Below are 19,356 nucleotides of genomic sequence, written 5' to 3' on the forward strand. Positions count from 1 at the left end.
CATCACATCCTACAGCAAGCTCATGGCACACCTCTGCAATGCCATTTGCTTGGTGGTTTGTCCTTGTGGTATTGGGGAGGTTGTCCCTGAGATTCCCTGTCTAGTGAGGCTAGAGATTCCATATTCCCGGAAAGGAAGGTGTTCACAGTCGGTGTGGGAGCACTGAGTACCATTTTCTAGGAGGGGAGGCTGCACGCGAGCACTCCTGATATGACATCTTCCCGTCCACCTCACAGGGCCCAGATAGCCTCAGGCCTGCTGAAGGGCCAACAGCCTTGATGAACAGTCCCTGGGAGAGTCTTCATTTGCAATGTGATGCAAGGGTTATTAATCATTATCGACTTGACAGAATCGTCCCAGACGACTGGAATCACCCAGGGGACGACTGGAATCACCCAGGGGACGACTGGAATCACCCAGGGGACGACTGGAATCACCCAGGAGACGACTGGAATCACCCAGGAGACAACTGGAATCACCCAGGAGATGACTGGAATCACCCAGGAGACGACTGGAATCACCCAGGAGATGAGCCTGTGGACGTGTGTGTAAGAGAGTCTCTAGATGGGGTTAATTGCAGCAGGAAGACCCACTCTAGATGTGGGTGGCATCATTGCACCGGCGAGGGGCCCGGAATGAGTACACAGGAGAAAGCAAGCCAAGCAGCTGTCTCTCTGCTTCCTGATTGTATGCAATGTGACCACTAGGCTCACTCTTACTGCCGGCTACGATGCACTCTACCTTCACAGTGTGGGGCCAGAATAAACCTGCTCTTCCTTAAGCTGCCGTGGGCAGGAATTTTGTCCTGGCAGCAAGAGACCTAACCATTATAGAAGGCTATGTGGAATGCAGTAGAGCATGAAATGAATTGTGGACAGACTGCACTTCCTAAGAAAATTTCTCTGCCTTCACACTCGTTAAGATCTGGGTGCTGGTATCCAAGGCGAATGTGAAGCAGCCACTCCGGGGTGGGCTACCCCATCTCAGCATCTGCTCTCTGGGGCCAGCATAGCTGAGGTGGGATCCGCACCAGTCACGTATAGACTTGGTGAGGGGTAGACACGTGTGTGTGCACGCACGCACTCACAGAGGCAGAGAGAACACTATCAGAGGTGCAGTCCTGCACTTCTGCCTCCCCACCCGTGATTTCTGTAGGACACATGCAGAAGGACCCACCCTGTGCTGCTAGAGCTGCTCACAGGGCCAGGATGACACTGCGTTGGTCACCTGGTTTCATTGTTCCAGATGATGGAGAAAAAAATGGAACATATATAAACTGTTTCCTGGTTGGAAACATCAGAAGACTTCTGACTCCAGTGTGCCTCTCTTATTTCTTAGTGTGTGACTGTCCCAAGGTTTCCAGGGTGAATTGAAATGACCAAGCATTCCACAGATGTCTGAGCTCATGGAGGCTCCTCTGATCAGATACGGGATGGCCACATGGATGACAGGTCAGTGGGGTCTGGGACAGCTGATAAGGGGTCTGAGGCAGGTGGTACCCTTGGTTGCACATAGTTACAGAAGTTTGCATAAATACAGCACCCATATTGCAAAGGCTTCCAAATCCAGAAAATCACAGGGTCTAGAAACTGACCCACAAATAACATGATCTCAATCTCAAAGTTCTTAACTGGGGTCCTACTCCAAAGCTGAGCCACAACCCCATGTTGCAGTCTAAATGTTTGCTGGTGACAAAGGGCCAGGCAAACTCTGGGAACCAGGATGGCTACGGTCTCATCCAGGCCTCTACTGGATGACACGTTTTGTCATGATGGGTGCTGTGGGAACGGGTCACTCAGTTTAGGGTGACTGAGAACAGGACAAGACCAAGTGGGTGGAGATGCCCGCTGGCACCCTTCTTTCATGACCACTGGCTTGTCGTGAATAACAAGGAACATGGCTATTTCTAGCAGTACTTAAGCTCGGTCACCATACAGTGTTTGAAAGGTGCACACAGCACTCTGCGGGGTGCTTTGGACAGGTGGGGTTTGCAGGGGTGCAGCGCTGACTTACAGGTGGAGAGGGCGGCAGGAGCACCTAGGAGGCTGGTTCTGGAGCTGGAGCTATAAATTCTGTAGCTGACAGAAACGCATGCCAATGAGGAGGGAAGACAAGAGCTATGCTGTGAGGAATTAAAGGCATTAACAAAACACAAGAGCATCTGAATGCTAATATTTTTACAACAGTTGGGCTTTGTGTCCTTGAATACAGTTATTTGTGAGATGCAGAAAGGCCTCTGTGTCCCCAGAGTGGCTCCTCCCTTCCTGAAAGAAGTGTGGTAGGGAGTCTAAACCTGTAGCTTGCAGCCCTGCGAGGGGCCCGAGCACAGTTCAGCGTGCTCAGGAACATTGCCTCGGTCAAATTGAAGCCAGAGATGCTTTCCATTCAGACTCCATTTACAGAGCGGATGCGTGTCACTCTTAGGGACACGCCCAGATCTGATCTTACCAAAACGGGCACGGAGAGTATTGCTAAAATCTCTCCAATCTTACGGCTATGAGAAGCCTGGGAAGCTCCGGTAGGGAGACAGCCTGGCCTTCTGAGAGGTGAAACGGTACACCTTTGAGCAGTCCGGGGTACCAGGGAGTTTTAAATGGCTTTTAGAGCTCAGAAACTCCAGGGCCTTGACATTTGGGGTGACATTTACTATTTAAAGATCCCTGAAGTCACGGCTCCAGGAGGCTCATCTTCTGCTGACCTGGCCAGCCAAAGGGCACAGTGGCCCAGGCTCTATGAACTAACTCCCCCTTCAGAGCTTCCTGGTGCCCACTGAGTCCTCCTTCAGGATCTTTCTGTGTGGCTACAGCCGCCAATCTCCGCCCCCCATCTCCCTTCATTTTTCCTTCGTGTCTGACCCCCTCCTCCTCTTCTTCATCCTTCCCCCACACCCTGTGTTGTTTTTGCTCTGTTGCTGTTGCTAACTCTGTATCCATCAGGTTCTCGTCACCGGAGTCCATCATATGCTACGACATCAGCATGGCAACACTAGGCTGCATCTTTTCATGCGCCCTTTCGAGTCCTCTGTACCCCTCATACAGAGGACAGCTTCCTCTACTCCCTTTCCTCTTGCTCCCCAAAGGGCACCCACCCCATGGACCATGTGTGAGTGCTGGCTCAGAATCCTTGCACTGAAGCCCACTGTGGCAGCTCCTCCACGTCACATTTTCAAACTGGCCACTCTTGCCTGGATGCGACTCCTCTTTGTGGTTAGTGAGCACTTTAGGGCCTGCCTTTTCCTTTGCTTGGCTTCACATTGCTTCCCTGGCTATTTTGTGATTATTTCTATGTCAATAATAATAATAAACTTATGTAGGTGTTCATGTTGTGGGCATGTGTGCATGTGTGCGGGCGTGGGAACATGTATGTCACAGCCTGTGTGTGGGTGTGGGTCCATGTATGTCACAGCCTGTGTGTGAGCGTGGGTCCATGTGTGTCACAGCATGTGTGTGAGTGTGGGTACATGTATGTCACAGCCCGTGTGTGAGCGTGGGTCCATGTGTGTCACAGCATGTGTGTGGGCGTGGGTGCATGTATGTCATAGCATGTATGTGGGTGTGGGTGCATGTGTGTCACAGCCTGTGTGTGGAGATAGGAGATAATCACAGATGTTGGTTCTCACACTCTATGTCCAGACAGGGTCTTTTGGTTACTGCTGTCCATATGAGGCTAGCTGTGTTCTGGGAATTCTCCTGTCTTCACCTCCATCTCTCTCCCCTGGGGCACATACATGTTACTACAAGTTACATTCATGCTACAAGGTCAGGCTTTACCAGTGGACTCTGGGGTTCTGAACTCAAGCCCCAGATATTTGCACAGCAAGCAGGCACCTTGTCTACTAAGCCACCCCCCCAACTCCATGTCCTTTATTTTTGAGACTTTCTCTGTGTAGCTCTAGACTGGCCTTGAGCTCATGATAATCCCGTTTCAGCTTTCCGGGTGCTGGGATTACAGATACGCATCCTCACATCCAGCTAATGAGTCATTTTTAGGTGTGAGTTTCTCTTAAATCTGCTTTTGAAATCAGCATCCATTATGGAATCCTTTGTGACTAGGTGTGGAAGGATTTGTAGAAAGAATCGTTCACCTGGTTCTGAGGTACCAAGAGAATGGATTTAGCATGACGCTTTACCATGGAAAACAAATCATCGCGTGGTCCTGGGGTTTGACAAGTCTTCTGCTCACGTGTACTAGGGAATCTGTGCATGCAAAGCAGAACACAGGAGTAACAGAGAACAGATATCATTAAATCACCCTGCACTGCTTCTGGGGTCCGCAGAGGCCCACAGGTGTATCCCTGAAGCTGACCTTGTCCTCCTGCCCACAGCTGTCCTCGCTAAGTCACTGGCCGAGCTGGGCGGCAGCGCGTTTCTACTCGCAAGTGGGATGGCAGTAGTGCCAGTCTCGTCTGTCGTGTAGACAATGGCAGCCTAGCGCCGGGGTCTCACTCGGTGTCATCTTTAGCTCAAGCTACTGTCCCCAGGAGCCAGAGGCTGGTGCTAAGGGTGCATTTCTTCTGCGGCAGTCTATCGCGCCCACAGAAACCCTGTCCCACAAACAGCTCCACGCTTTCCAGCACACCCTGCACGTCCTTCCAGTTGTCTCCTCAGGGCCTCCAGTCTGGACACCTTCCTGAGGAAATGTGAGGCTTTAAAAGGTGTGCACACAAGCATGAGGTGCTGGGTTCCCAGGGGGAGTTCAAAAGCTAGGGGTGTGGCAGGTGGGTCTGCATTTCCTTTCCGTCGTTTCTGGACATGCTGAAGCTGCTGCATGGTTCCATGCACAGACACTCACTTGCAGGAAACCTGCACAGACATGCTTGCAAGAAACCTGCACAGACAGACACGCTTGCAGGAAACCTGCACAGACATGCTTGCAGGAATCCTGGGATGCAGGCAATGCAGGTATGGGAGACCACACTGAAGCCCTCGGACAAGATCAGCCACCTTCAGAGCTCAGAGCCTTTGCACAGCAGAGGCTACTTCAGTTGGTTAAGTACACCTCAGCATCACAATCAACAGCTGGATTCCATTAGCTGGGCATGCTTGACGATTCCCAACCCCCAAGAAGTGATTTTGGCATCTAGCCAATGGTCACTTCTGGAAATAGTGCCCCATCCGTCTATCTAAACATGCCAGAGCAGGCCACTTTCAGGATGGCTCAGACCAGACCCTAGCTGCAAACTCAGGATCGGAGAGACCATTACTGTGCAATCTGCAACGCGGAGTGTAATTATTTGATAGAGATTTAAAAAACAAAACAAAACAAGAAACTCCTGTTTTAAAGCGTGTGGCCTCCTTTCATATTTCTGGTCAGGTGAACGACTAAAGGTTCCCGCTGTAGGATGCACACTAGCATACAGGCCTGTTTCTAGCTCTCTCTTCCACGATGCTTTATCATCACAACACAGTGAGATTCTGCACACCAGCCCCTCCCCCGCTCCTGTCCTTGACTGTGACTGTTTGGTTCCGGCAGAAGAAATTTTGAGATCCCAGCATTTTTCTTTATACGCAAGAAAGACTTGGGACATAGAGGTGATGGTGGTGGGGTACAAGGCACTGGTGTGGAAGATACGGGACACCGATGATGCCAGGACAACTCCCCCGGGGCTCTTCCTAATGCTCAATTGTTTGCTCCAATTTGTGGGAATTTTAACTACAGCAGCTGTATACAGATAAGTGGATAAATCTGGAGACTGCCAGGCTGGCAAGCTTGAGGGAGGCTGCCCAGACTCTGTAACCAAGAGGACATGTGGCTCAGAGGCTCCCTATTTAGTGACCATGGGTGGGTGAGTGGGTGTTGGCTGCAAAAGGGGTCTGCAGGTGATTTTTCTGGGGTGCTGACCTACAGATTCCGGCCACTCTGAATATATGAGTCCAGCTGACCTGGGCAGGAGAGCTTTTTCTGCTGTGCTCTCAAATACTCTCAACAGGAGAAGCAGGGAGGTCTGGGGCCAGGGCAAAGTTAAGTCCCCAGTCACTGGCATCTAGCCCTTGATGGAAACCATGAACTATGTGGTTTGGGGTAGCTGCAGGCACACAGGTACATATAGCCCTGCTCCTACCTGGAGAAGAGGGGAGTGAGGATAGATACCTACAGGACTCTGACCACTTGACCTTCTTGAGAAGCAGCCCTGGCCTGCAGAGGAGCTATGGAATCTGGAAGTGTGGGCCAGGCTGGAGAGGACCTTCCTTGTTTATGGAATAATTCTGCCACTGGCAGGCTGTGTTCAGGGTCACCTGGGAGGGCATAGGAAACAAAAAGGCCCATGGTGTGGCCTGTGGACTAGCTATGGCAGAAATTCTGCATCTATGAGAGGCATGTGGCTGCCCGCCAGGCTGCCCAGGGCGATGGCTTTAAGCACTTCCACAAATGGATCTTGTCAGCCCACCCATCACACACCAATGCCTCTTTTGTGTGCCCAGAACATATAGTTTCTATGTACTCTAAACAGCTCACTCAGGGACTCTCCCACATCAAGAAAGGGGTCACAATAACTGGAGAGCCTCAGGCTAGGGCTGGACTATACTCCTTGGGACCTACCCACATACTTGGCCAGTCTGAGTCTTGCTGAGTGAGAGTTTCCTGTGCCCAGTGAAGGCAATGGCCCACCATCCAGCCGGTGTAGACATGAGAGATAAAAGACATTGCAGCCGGTGTAGACATGAGAGATAAAAGGAACCCCATAGTTATAGTTTCTTCTCCTAACACAAGCTCCAAGGATGCTATAGCTCTGCAGTGACAAGTAGACCTAGAGTAGTGCCCATCCCAGACTGCAGCATCTCAGGAAGCCTGCAGCTGAAGGTGATTCCTGGATCCCCATCCCAGACTGCAGCATCCCAGGAAGCCTGCAGCTGAAGGTGATTCCTGGATCCTCATCCCAGACCACAGCATTCCAGGAAGCCCACAGCCGAAAGTGATTCCTGGATCTTGCCAGCATTACAGAGCCAGTTCTTAGCACATATAAGCTGAGTTCAACTGAATGTGAACACACGGTCCAGAGGTCTGGAATATGACAGAACTGACCCTGGTTCTACTACCTTCACCACATGATTTCACGGTTTTACGGCTTGGCTACCTTGTATGCCTGAGATCATCTCAGATGTATGCCTATGTATCATCTGAGGATTCCGGGCTCCCTCATAGTCTTGTTTTGACAAGACCTTATGGCATGAGGTCTTAAAACATTCTTAGCCCTGGAGTAAATAAATGCTCTATCCATCAATGTATATCTACCCCATCCACCATTTATCTATTCTACCCATATGTTCATTTATCTGTCCATCCATCCATCCATCCATCCACCATCCATCCATCCACCATCCATCCATCCATCCATCCATCCACCATCCATCTGCCATCCATCCATCCATCCATCCACCATCCATCCATCCATCTGCCATCCATCCGCCATCCATCCATCCATCCATCCATCGCCATCCATCCTCCATCCATCCATCCATCCATCCATCCATCCATCCGCCATCCATCCATCCATCCTCCATCCATCCATCCACCATCCATCTGCCATCCATCCATCCATCCACCATCCATCCGCCATCCATCTGCCATCCATCCATCCATCATCCATCCATCCGCCATCCATCCATCCATCCATCCATCCGCCATCCATCCATCCATCCGCCATCCATCCATCCATCCATCCGCCATCCATCCATCCATCCATCCGCCATCCATCCATCCATCCATCCATCCTCCATCCATCCATCTATCATACATTCACTATCTCCCCCTTATCCATCCACCCACCCCACCCACCCCACCCACCTATCTATCCACCTACTATCTACTCCATCTCATGGTTCATCTGTTATCCGGTAATCTAGTCATTTACCCATTACCCAACCTCCCTATCCATCCATTCTCTTGCCCATTGCCTATCTCTACACTTTCCAACGTGGCCCACCATGAGACCACTTTCTTTAGGCCTTCATTTTTTTTTCCTCTTCAAGCGTCATTGATTTTCACCCCCAATCTACCCAGAGATGCTGGTTTCTAGTCCCACAAGAAAACTGAGCCCTGGATTGTGTGGCCTCAGGAGAGCATCCAGCCTTAGATGCTCTAAGCTGGATTCCCCCACCCACAGCTTCCCAGGGCTCCAAAGGTCCTTTTGTCTCCAGTGTCCTACTCAAGACCCATCACCGCTATCCCTATAGCCACTGCCACCATAAATAAAAGTACAACCCCAGCCCACACGCTTCCTCTGCTGCCTTCTACGAGCTCAACTGGAGAGACTCCCTGTGCCAGGCTCCATGTACCCCACCTCCTCCATAACGGCATTGTTTGGTTTCCTGAGGGCAACAGATCCAGTGTGTACCTCTTCTTCCACCTTTCTTGATGTGTAAAGTGCTTTCCTACGAAGACAGCACCCCCAGACACCAGCGTGACTTTGGGTCAGAGAAGCTGTAATCAACTCAAGAGCAACCCTTGCAACCAAGGCAGAGACTTGGCATTAACAGATGTAATAAAAGCCCCACACGGTGAGCACTGCTCCGGAACTCCTTCAGAGTGCTGTGGGCTCTAATACTTTGCTTCCTTTTGTCTTCCTCCCTGTTCTGGGGTTGAAAACTACGGCCTCCTATGTGTGACAAGTGTTCAGCCACCGGGCCATGTCTCAGCCCTCTTTTCATTTTGTATTTTGAGACAAGTTGTGCTTTTATTATATTTACATGTTATATTTCCTTAATTTGTTTAGGCTGGCTTTGAACTCACTCGGCAGTGTAGGTAAGCCTTGAGCCTACCTCAACCATCTTCCTTCCTCAGCCACCTGAGCAGCTGGGATTACAGATGTGTGCCTCCAGACTCAGCCCTGATAGACTTTTATGCCCAAAAACAACCCCTCAATCCATTGTGTTGGTGGAGGGTTTGCTAGAACAGGCTCCTTCCAAGCATTTGTCCTGAAGATAAAGTGCCAGTTTTCTGTAAATGTAGGGAAGACAAGAGCAGCAGGCTGGGTCCCAGCCATTTGTCAGCAGGTCCTGCCCACTTGCCAGCCACACAGGTCTGTCGACTCGTTATCAGGCCACATTCTGTAGGGATACAGATGTCTAGTGTGTGGCCAGGCTTTTGAAGCATGGAGGTGGCTGGAGGAGATGCTTTGAAGGCAAGTGTAGCATTGCTACCCGCTCTGTGAGTTGAGGTCACTCCATGTTTTGGAAACTGGCTTCACGGCTCTCTGGGGGTATACAGCAGACGTGAGCAGGGAATGGAGCCAGATTCTGAATTGTACAGGCTTCAGATCTTATATTGGAGAAGCCCTTTTATCCTCCGTCTTGCAGGTAACAGGTCTGGGAGGGGTGCCTTGAGTCTGGAGCACACTGGCCATTGTGGAGAAGCTCGTGATTTGACACCACACTGCCTGCAAGAGCAGGCTACTTCCATACAGTCTCAGAGTCTCATTGGGAGGTAGAGGGCCATCGACACTGCAACCCTGGAGACACGCTGTGATGGAGTTCTAAAAGCTGTTCTTGCGGATAACAGCTTCAGTCAGTTAACAACTTGCTACAGCCACTTAGAAGACCATTCCACGCACTACGCAAGGCCTATCACATCTGCAATTGGTTGGCATGGAAACGGAGAAGGCTCTGTGCCAAAAATCTCAGGCTAATGGGATTGGGAACATTGCCTTAGTGTGAAGGAAAAGAACTGGGCTGTCAAGGGATGGGCAAGGGGCAAGCTCTGAATCAGCATTGCCAAACTGAAAGAGCCTGGCCCGGAAGAGCAGGGGCAAATGCTACAGCAGAGAGCTTTCTGCAAATCTTCACACATGCTCTGTGTTGTAGCATGTGAGCATGGGGAGCCACATGTTTCCAGGCCAGGTAGCCTGCTCACTGGCAGGCGGAAAGCAGAGCATCGGCTCATTCCTACTGTCAGCCCTGTCATTTTGCTCTCCTCCTCCTTCCCTTCCTGGTGCCTGGGAATTGGTAAAAAGGAACCAGGATCTGTGACTGTACCTGTCCGGCTCTTCTAGTGCCTGTCTAGATCCAGGCATGGAGCCTTCGCTGTGTACTGAAGTCTGTGCACAGTTTCATATATGTATGTTAGCGTGTGTGTGCATGTGTGCACACATCAAATGCTTAGCAAAGAGCCTTTCTATAACTGCTTACATGGTGCTGCTGATGCTAGGCTTCTGTGGCATATTTCTGGAGCATAAGAAACTGCACAGCTGAAGTCCTCTCCTTTGCATGTAACACCGAGCAGACCAGGCAGTCAGCAGAGGCTTCCGGTGATGGGCACGCTGTCCTGTACCACACCTGGCCCTCCCTTGTGTTTGCCGAGCTTGGAAGCCAAGAGCACAAACCGACATGCTTACACATTCTTGTTTGGTCTTCTTAAATGATTAAACAAGATAAAAAGTATTTTGTGACTCATGAAAAACACACAGCATACGGTGTTTGGCACTTAGACACAGGAGTGTGTTGGACCAGTCACAACTGTTCCGTGACAGAGTTGTCTGCTGGTGGTTGCACTCCAGTGGCAGAGTCAAACAAGGTCCAGGATGGGGATACCATCACTGTTCGCCGTCTCCAGGCACAGATGGTGGCATTTCTGTCTATAGGATCAGCAGAAGCTGGAGGACAGTTCGGCCCTAAGATACGTGTGATGTTTAGGTGTAAGAAGCCAAGAGAAGCCATTAGCACGGTTTGCAGTTTGTGTCCTTAGGGTAGAAATTAGCCGGTTGAGTGTTTGCCTAGCACGCATGATCTCATAGCCCAGACATGATGGCACACTGCTGTAATCATAGCACTTGGAGCTGGAGGCAAGAGGATTGGAAGTTCAAAGTTATCCTTGACTGCATAAGGAGTCCTAGGTCAGACTATGCTGTATGAGATACTGTCTCAAAAAAGAAAGAAAGGAAAGAAACAAAAAAGGAAAAGAAAAACAAGAAGAAAAGGAAAGAAAAAGAGACAGACAGACAGACAGACATTTGGTGATCTAAAAAGTAAGGCAGTTTTAAAGACATATTTGATTTGATTTTAGTAGCTAAATTAATGGTAATTGTTTTCAAATCAGAAGATGAAGGTGTGAGCATGTCAGTCTGTGCTCTGGGATAACCCACACTTAATTCCTGTCCTCAGAGCCACTGGAGAACCTTAGAAGGGCCCAGGGTCAGTGGGGAGGTGGAGTACCTCTCAAACCTGGGAGGGAAGAGTGAGAGGGTGACTGTGAGAGGGGAGGGTGGCAGGCAGAACCTGACCGAGCTGTGAGACACAAGAGCCCTTATAGCCCTTTTCACAACGCCTGTGCTTATGTTTATACCAAAGACTTTTCTCTAACAGCTTCTCAAAGTGAAGCACAAACGGCGAATAAACATAAAAAATGCTTGGCGTTCTTAGCCATCAGGGAAATGCAAATCAAAACTGCTTTGCCAGACTACCCAGCATCAAGAATACAAGCAGCAGCAAACCCTGATGCTGATGAGGGAGAGAGGACGCTTTGTGCACTGCTGGTGGAGATGAGAAGCAGTCCAGTCGCCATGGAAATCAGTGTGGAGGGTCCTTACACACTGAAAGTAGAACAGCTTACGATCTGGTGTGCCAGTTCTGGGCATGCATTCTCAAAGAAAAAGCCATATGATCCGGTATGCCAGTTCTGGGTGTGCATACTTGAACACAATGTGCCATATGATCAAGTATACCATTTCTGGGCAAACATACTTGAAGACATCATATGATCCAGGTATGCCACTCCTGGGTATGTACACTTGAAGACATCATATGATCCAGTATGCCACTCCTGGGTATGCACACTTGAAGACAATGCACCACAGAGGAACTTGTGTGTTCATGTTTACAGACTCACTATTCCCAGCAGCCAGCTTATGGCAGAGGAATGGCTGAAGAAAAATGTGGTATATATGCACAATGGAATTTTAGTCATTAAAAAGAATGAAATTACATTGTTTTCTGGAATATAGATGCAAATGGTGATTATACTAGTCAAAATAAATCAGACAAGAAAGACAGATAGTGAATGGTTTTCTCATTTGTAGACTCTCTACACATATATACATGTTTATGAATATGTATACATACTATGAATGATATGAACGTATAAGGGAGACCAGTGAGAGGGAGGGAGGGCTTGGGGATGAATGCGGATGAAGTGAGGAGCACACTTGGAAAGAAATTGTCTTTATGAAACCCAGAACCATGTACAATGAATACACATCAAGGGGAGAGACAGAGAGAGGAAGAGAGAGGGGGAAGAGAAAAGGGGGGGGGAGACTGAGTCGGACAGCAGTAATCCAATGTAAAGAGAAAGGGAAACCAATAGAGAAAGGAGAGAGGAGGGGGAGGCGAGACAGGAGAAAGAGTAGAGAGAAAGAGGAGGGAGAGGGAAAGGAAACAGAGGAAGAGAGGAGGAAGGAGAGGAGATGAGAGAGAGAGAGAGAGAGAGAGAGAGAGAGAGAGAGAGAGAGAGAGAGAGGAGTAATCTAACATAAAGAGAAAGAGAAGCCCCTAGCCCACCAGAGAGCCTTGAGACTGGACATGGTGGTCACTCTGTGGGCTTCTCTATGGCTTTTGCTATGTACATATCTAACATCCCCACCAGTGTCTAGATCATGGAGAGGAGCAGGATGCTGGTGCCTCTTCCTGCCTTTCATCCAATAGTTGCCTTCTAGAAACTGTGATCTTGATATCTCAAAGGCTCCAGTATTGACTACTGGGGCACCTGGCCTTCACTGGATGGCAACGGGGTAGCAGCAATTGAATCAGCAGGATTGGCCTCCCTGCCTACTTTCTGCTGAATAGAAGGGTACTTGACCATCCAGCTTCTTAAAACAGCCATACTATTTTGTACATAGCCAGGGAGAGGTTTTTTTTTTTTTTATCATTTGTAAATATGGCAGAAACAGAAAGGATCTGAACTCTCAAGGAATGAGGGCTCATAACATAAAACAAAATAGAGGTCTCTGGGACGGTGCATTTCTGAGTTATTTTTAGGTCACTCTGGGGACAGTAGCAGATCTGTGTGCAGCACTTACTGTGCCTGGATACCACAGGGACAATGGTGTCAAATGTCTGGCACAGCACAGCCATCGGGCCCCATACAATGCCTGCCTTTCAGTGTTCACGAGCCACCATCAAGGGAGTGCCCCGTGGTACCATCTCTGTGCCGGCTGGTGTTAGCCCCTGCTGGGCTTAAGGGTAAAAATAGTCCCTTCAAGTGAGAGCAGAATTGGTGAAAGCTTTGAAAACCTTTAGGGGAATAGAACAGGTCTTTTCCAGATTAGAAAGCCAGGCAATTAGTGGGATACTGAGAGAGTGGTTAGAAAACTGGCCTCAGGCAAGGCTGGTCTGGACTTTGCCTGCTGAAGTTCCAGGTGCAGACTGTGTCCATGCAAGAAGGTGTGTGTGTGTGTGTCTGGTGTATATGTATATGTGGTGTGTGTGTGTGTGTACCTATGTGTGTAAGTGCTTTTGTCTCTGCATGCCTGGACATCATTCTGCAAGCACTTCTTAGCTTTTGAGATAGGGTCTCCCACTGGACCTGCTACTCATGGATTCTGCTAGGTTGTCTGGTCAGCAAGCCCTAGGGATCCACCGGTTTCCACTCTTCAGTGCTTGAGGTCCAGGTGTGAGCCACCATTCCTGGCTTTTTCTGTGGTGCTGGAGATCCACAATCAGGTGCTCGGATGCTTGTGTAGCAGGTACCTTCCCCACAGGGCCACCTCCCTAGTCCTGGAACGCATCCTAACTGCTAACAGGTTTCGTTTGATCTTCTGTTAGACATTCCGAGGCAACTTCCCCATCATTCCCATTCAGCTACCATAGATACCAACACGAGCAAACGGAAACCATCCACAATCTTTGGCAAATGGAAGTAAAGACATCTTATCTTCCACACCCCATTGATGCTTGCAAGGAGCCATTTTCATCGTGTGTGAGCCTCAAATAAGTTGATAGCCACACAGGAAATGAACACATGGAGAGATTCAATGTCTCTAGGCTATGGAGATGAACCCACTTGAAGCTTTCCACCACTGAGGTCGGACTGGCTGCCACAATTCTTTCTGTGGCATTTTCTGGTGTTATCAGAAACATCAGATGTTACCTCCTACATGTGTGTCTCTCTCCAGGGGCCAGGTCACTGCGGCAGTGAATGTTGTGATGAGGATTGCTCATTTCTTGTCTTGCTTTCACAACACCTATACTAAGACTATGCCTCCCTCTCCCTGGTGGCTTGGCAGCGAGTCCAGGGCCCAGGCTGGGGCTGTGTTTTGACAACCCCGGCCAATGTCACAATTCTAATGCAGGACCCCTGTGGGCCAGAAAAAAAAATCCCTTCTCCTTGAATCTCTGCACATGCCCAGAAGTGTGGTACAGGAGCAACTAGGAAGTGGCTTACTGGGGATAAGGCTCTTATCTTGAGGATGTGCATTGTAATGGATCAGGTTATTGCCCTGTGTGCTTGGTGGCATGGCTCAGTGTGCTGCCTGACATTGATCTCTGTAGTGTATGGTAGGTATTAGTTTATCCCAAGCTTCTCAGGAGGTCCCAGAACAGACTGAGAACAGTGTGTAGAGAACAGCCCAGAGCGTGTGCACATCCACAGATTACCACATGCACCCAGGCAGGGACATCAGACACCAGCTCTGCGTGGCCCCATTAGAACTTGTCTCAGCACCTCTCCCTGACTATTTTCTGACCGACTCCTTCACTGGCCTGGGCCTCTGCCCACACACGTGAGCCTGCATTCCATATGCTCAGCTCTGCTGCTCGTCTTTCCTGCCTCAAGGCCTGCAATGCCGTTCTCTCCGTGATGTGAGTCCCTTCTGCTGCCACCCACCACACCGTCTGCGTGCCGTCCCCTGGGTCGACACATTCAGAGACAGCGCCATTGTCATTTCTGACTGCTTGCCGGAGAGCTCCTCTGAGGAAGTCTGCTCCACAAGCCCCTGCCAACTGCCGTAGGGTAGAGTGCCTACAGCTGCGGCCCCTCCCAGGCTTCCTCCTTTGCCTGGCTCTTGGAACAACTTCTTGGTTGTGTGGCTGCCCTGATTCCTCATACAGGGGTCCCTGCTCTGAGTTCCTGCCAAGAGAGTCACTGACCTGACTATGGGGTCAGTCCACACTAGCTCACAGTGATGACCGGAGACCAGATTCCTAAAACGGTGTTCCGGAGACTTTAACCATCACCCTGGTGCACCCTGAAAGCCTGGAGCTCACCTAAGGCAGCACGGTCTGCATGCAGAAACTTCTGTGGGCCAGGCTGCCGTGTCTGCTGCTGCCATTTCTCTCTCCTCAGCATTCATTTGGGCCAGAGCCTGTGCAGGCTTCTGGAGGCAGAGTTCAACTGTGGAAAGGCGCTCTCAGGACCCCTGTCATGTGGTCCCCCGCCATCTCCCCATCTCCCCACTGCTCACTCCCTGAGGAGGGTTTCAGATGGCAGCTGTGGAATTAGGGCAGGCCAGAGCCTTCACACTGTGCTGTGGGATGGATGGGATGGTGGTGACATTCTTAGCCCCTGAAATTTTAAATGCTGTTTCACAGTCTCTGGAACCCAGGCCCTCTCTTACTACGGACCATTCTTCCTTCCAGCTCAAGGAGAGGTTTCTGGATGATGCAGAACTGCTGGATCTAGCACAGGCTACTGGCTGAGACATCCGTATGTAAACAGGTAAGTGGAATCCCCTGACCTTTGGGAGACAGAAGACCTCTGACCTCAGGAAGCACCCGGGGGGTTCCTTCAGCTGCCTGCCACAGCTCCACACCCTTTGAGGAACTTCGGAAAATGGGGTTTAACAGCCACCACATTGCAAAGGGCAGATAGGCAAGTAGAAGTGGGGATGAATCATTCCTGCCCCTCAGAGCCCAGCAGGATAGGCAAACCTCACTGTCGGAGATCTGCCAGAGAGCCCAGGAAACCCACACGAAGCCCTACAACCAAGGCTCATGGGCGCATGACTCATGGCAGCCAGGGTGGAAACACTGCACTCATCGGTGCAATGTCTCTGCACTCATCGGTGTCCAGCTGAGGAACAGGAAACTCTTCAGCCAAGCAAAGGAAGAGAGCATGGATGACCCCCAGGGCAGCATCCCACCTGAAGACCACGGTCACGGAAGACCACGCAGGTGCATGCCTTTTACCCAGTCATGTGGAGCACGCAGATTCCGCCAACGCAGAAGGCAGCTTCGTGGCTGCAGTGTCTGAAGCTGGGGTAGGGAGGTGGACAGTGACTGTAAATGGTTCAAGCACTCTCCCGGGGGAGACAGAGTGCTCTAAAAATAAGAGCGATTATGTTCCCATTCCACGGTGTTGTTGCTCCCGCTGACCATTTCAACAAGCAGGAAATAAATAAGAACGTGAAAGAGGATGCGTGTAAACAGGGCCAACTTGAAGAACCACAGGCATCCTTAATAGTTTAAACACACCCGAGATTCTGCATCCTTTGAGCATCCAGTGTGCCACACACCCACCACACAGTAAAGAGATCAGACTTCCCCATCTCCAGGGGAAAGTTCTGTGACCAGATAGCCACTGTCCCCAAATTACACCTGATCAACAGTCATCAACTGAAAAGCTACAAACAGATTGGCTTCTGAACTCTGGCCACTGGCCAATCCTGGGAAGAGCCAGGCAGATGAGCAGATTCAGGGAAGAGCAAATGTACTGTTGTCCCCAGGCCTTCTGTTCTTTGATTTTGCTCCTTAAGGCACCTCCACCTTGAAGCCCTAAAAACCTGCTTGTTTCTGCAGTAGTGCCCTGGGGGAGTTCTGTGGGTTACTCAGAGACTTCAAAACAGGAACGTTGTAACAGGAAGTGGTTAGATTCGTGATCAATGCGGCAGAGGTGGGAAGAATGGCTGGCTGGAAAAAGAGGGAGATCCCTAAAACCTGGCTAACAGATGGTTCCTGCCTTGTGGACATTGTCATCTCCATTTTACAGCGATGAAACCAGAGGGTTCTGGGGTCAGCAGTAAAACATCCAGTTTGTATTTATTCAGTGGAGCCAGAATCTAAACCCAGGAGAAAGACAACCTCTATGCAGGAGGAGTGGGGGAGGGGAATGGTGGCTGTCGCAAACAAGCCATCCTAGAAGTATCTGAAAGATGAATACACTTGGTTTCAGAACAGTGAAAGGAAATCTTTTCTCAGCATATGATGAAGATGAAGGCTGCCTGAGTAGCTCAGTTGCTGCATTCTTTCACCAGCCTGTATCACTTCACTAGAAAAGCCATTTGTGCTGTGTGTCCACCTGTGTGTGCGTCCCTATGGAAACCAGGGGGAAACTGGTCCTCAGTCTTTGAAACAGTCTTTCACTGGCCTAGAGGTCACCAGGTAGGCTGGCCTTGTTAGCTAGGGAGCCCCAGGGAGCCCCAGGGAGCCCCAGGGACCCACCTGTCTTTCCTTTCCTGACACTGGGATTACAAGTCTGTTCCACTGTTTACAGCATGTGTTCTGGGGGTGGCCCTGAGGGACCCATGTAAGCCCTTTGCCATCTTAGCCTTCTTCCCAGACCCCAGTTTCACTTTTACCCCCACTCTTACACAGTTAGTTGAAAGGTCCCTGAGGTGTTTCAAGAGAGTGAAGATGGGCCTCGGTTGTTTAAAGCAATACTCTGCCTCTTTGCAGATGCTCTGCTTGGACGAACGTGAGAGAGAACTGTGGCTGTACGTCTGTCCTTAGGGGTCATGACTGCCAGTCCCAGGCAGTTGACTTTGCGTTCACCACTGGGTAACTAGTAACCACCCGAAACTCCCCAGTGAAGTCTGGGGATGCTCTGGAAACAGGTGCTGCTTAATTTGGGGCTAGGAGCAAGTTCACCACTGCTGGTGTTTTTCAAAGGGCAACAAACCAAATGGTGAATTTTGTAGGGATTTTCTGGGCAATCTGGGCAACATCACTCTCACATTCTATTCATCTCTTGACTCAAGAAGTTACTGGCGCAAATATCCTGACCATCTCCTGCAAAATCCCCCAACTAGTGGATTACTGACTCACTGAGAATCAGGACAAAGACACTCCTGCCCTGACCCTTCCCACATAGAAAATTTCAAGGTCCTTCTGCCGTTAGCTACTCATGAACCACAAGAGAGGAGCCACAGTGGAGCCTCCTCCCCAGCGCCACTATTGCAGCTGACCTTCCCAGGGCCAGTTAAAGGCCATCGTCAGTACGGATAAGTGACCTCTTTTCAGCATGGTCTCCAGGCCTTGAGCGCAAGCGTCATGCTGACAGCCAGCGGGGCTGGAGGTGGGGGGGTGTCAGTGGAGTGGGACCTGGACTCTCTTCAGGACGTCATCACTAATAGAATTTTTCTTGGAGGGAAAAGCCATTGTGGCTTTATTTTTATTAAGATCATCATTTCCAACACCCCCAGGGAAGTGCTCCCCACTCTTGTAGCAACAAAGCAGGTCTGGGAGGGGAGCCCTGTGGCATGCTTACATTGCCTACAGCATGCTTGGATCTGAATGAAGAGACCGGGGAAAAATGAAGGCAACGTAAAGGTGTGTTCTGCTCATTTTGATGAATTTCAATGAAAAGTTTTTAGTTAGAAGAAAGCTTTCCAAAAGATAAACATAATCCCCCAAGATAGGGAGAAAGAAGGAGTACTTTCTTAGTAGCGTTGTAGTTACTTTGCCAGCACCTGGACAGTAACTGTGAACAACGGTGGTCAGGCCAGAAGGAGCCACACCATGGTCAGTTCTGATTCTAGGGACCATAAGACACAGCAAGTTACTCAGGCTTCACTTGCTGGTAGAGACCCCAGCATCTCCAACTGTCCTTTCCATCCGTCATAGTGGGCTCTGTAGAAACGGATGTCTGATAGTCTGCCTGCCACTGTGAACATCTGCCTGGCTCAGTTAACATTAAATAGCTAACAAGAGGTCACCTGCTGGGGTGCCCAGTCACCTTCTCAGAAGATTTGGGTGAGACAGAATGTGCCATGGGTCATGCCAAGGCTGACTCAGTTGCTAAGTGGTCGGAACTGTCTCCAGGGTTCGTGTATAGGGCATGAAGGTTGGGGGTAATAATTATCAACAGCTTTCCAAATAGGCCACATTTAACCCAAAGCAGGATAGGTGATTTAGGAGAAACATGGGAGCTCCAGAGGGTAGGGTGATGGGCTCTGGGGTGAAACAGGAAGGAGGGAATGGGAGGGGAGCAAGGAACACTCTCTGAATCCCCGCATGGCAAGGTTTTCCCTCTTGACAGACACTTCATCTCTAACACGTGTACGATGTTGACATGGAAGTGCCCTTGAGAGAAGCAACACCTGCTTCCTTTTGGGAAATCAGGGACATCTCGGCCCTCATGCTGGGGGCGGCCTACACACAGAGCGTTTGTACAGGGAAGTTAACCGGAAAAGCGCTCTCCCCTGCTTCACCAAGA

General features: G+C 50.0%; 1 protein-coding gene across 7 annotated transcripts in view; it reads right to left on the bottom strand.

Annotated features, from left to right (window-relative positions):
* Mbp (myelin basic protein) overlaps nucleotides 1-19,356 on the bottom strand; it is a 103,237-nt gene that overhangs the window by 33,087 nt on the left and 50,794 nt on the right. The window lies entirely within an intron of this gene.

The sequence above is a fragment of the Alexandromys fortis genome, unplaced genomic scaffold (genome assembly GCF_014885135.2).
Source record: "Alexandromys fortis isolate MF-2015 unplaced genomic scaffold, M_Fortis_MF-2015_v1.1 scaffold_160, whole genome shotgun sequence".
In the NCBI taxonomy this organism is placed as follows: Eukaryota; Metazoa; Chordata; class Mammalia; order Rodentia; family Cricetidae; genus Alexandromys; species Alexandromys fortis.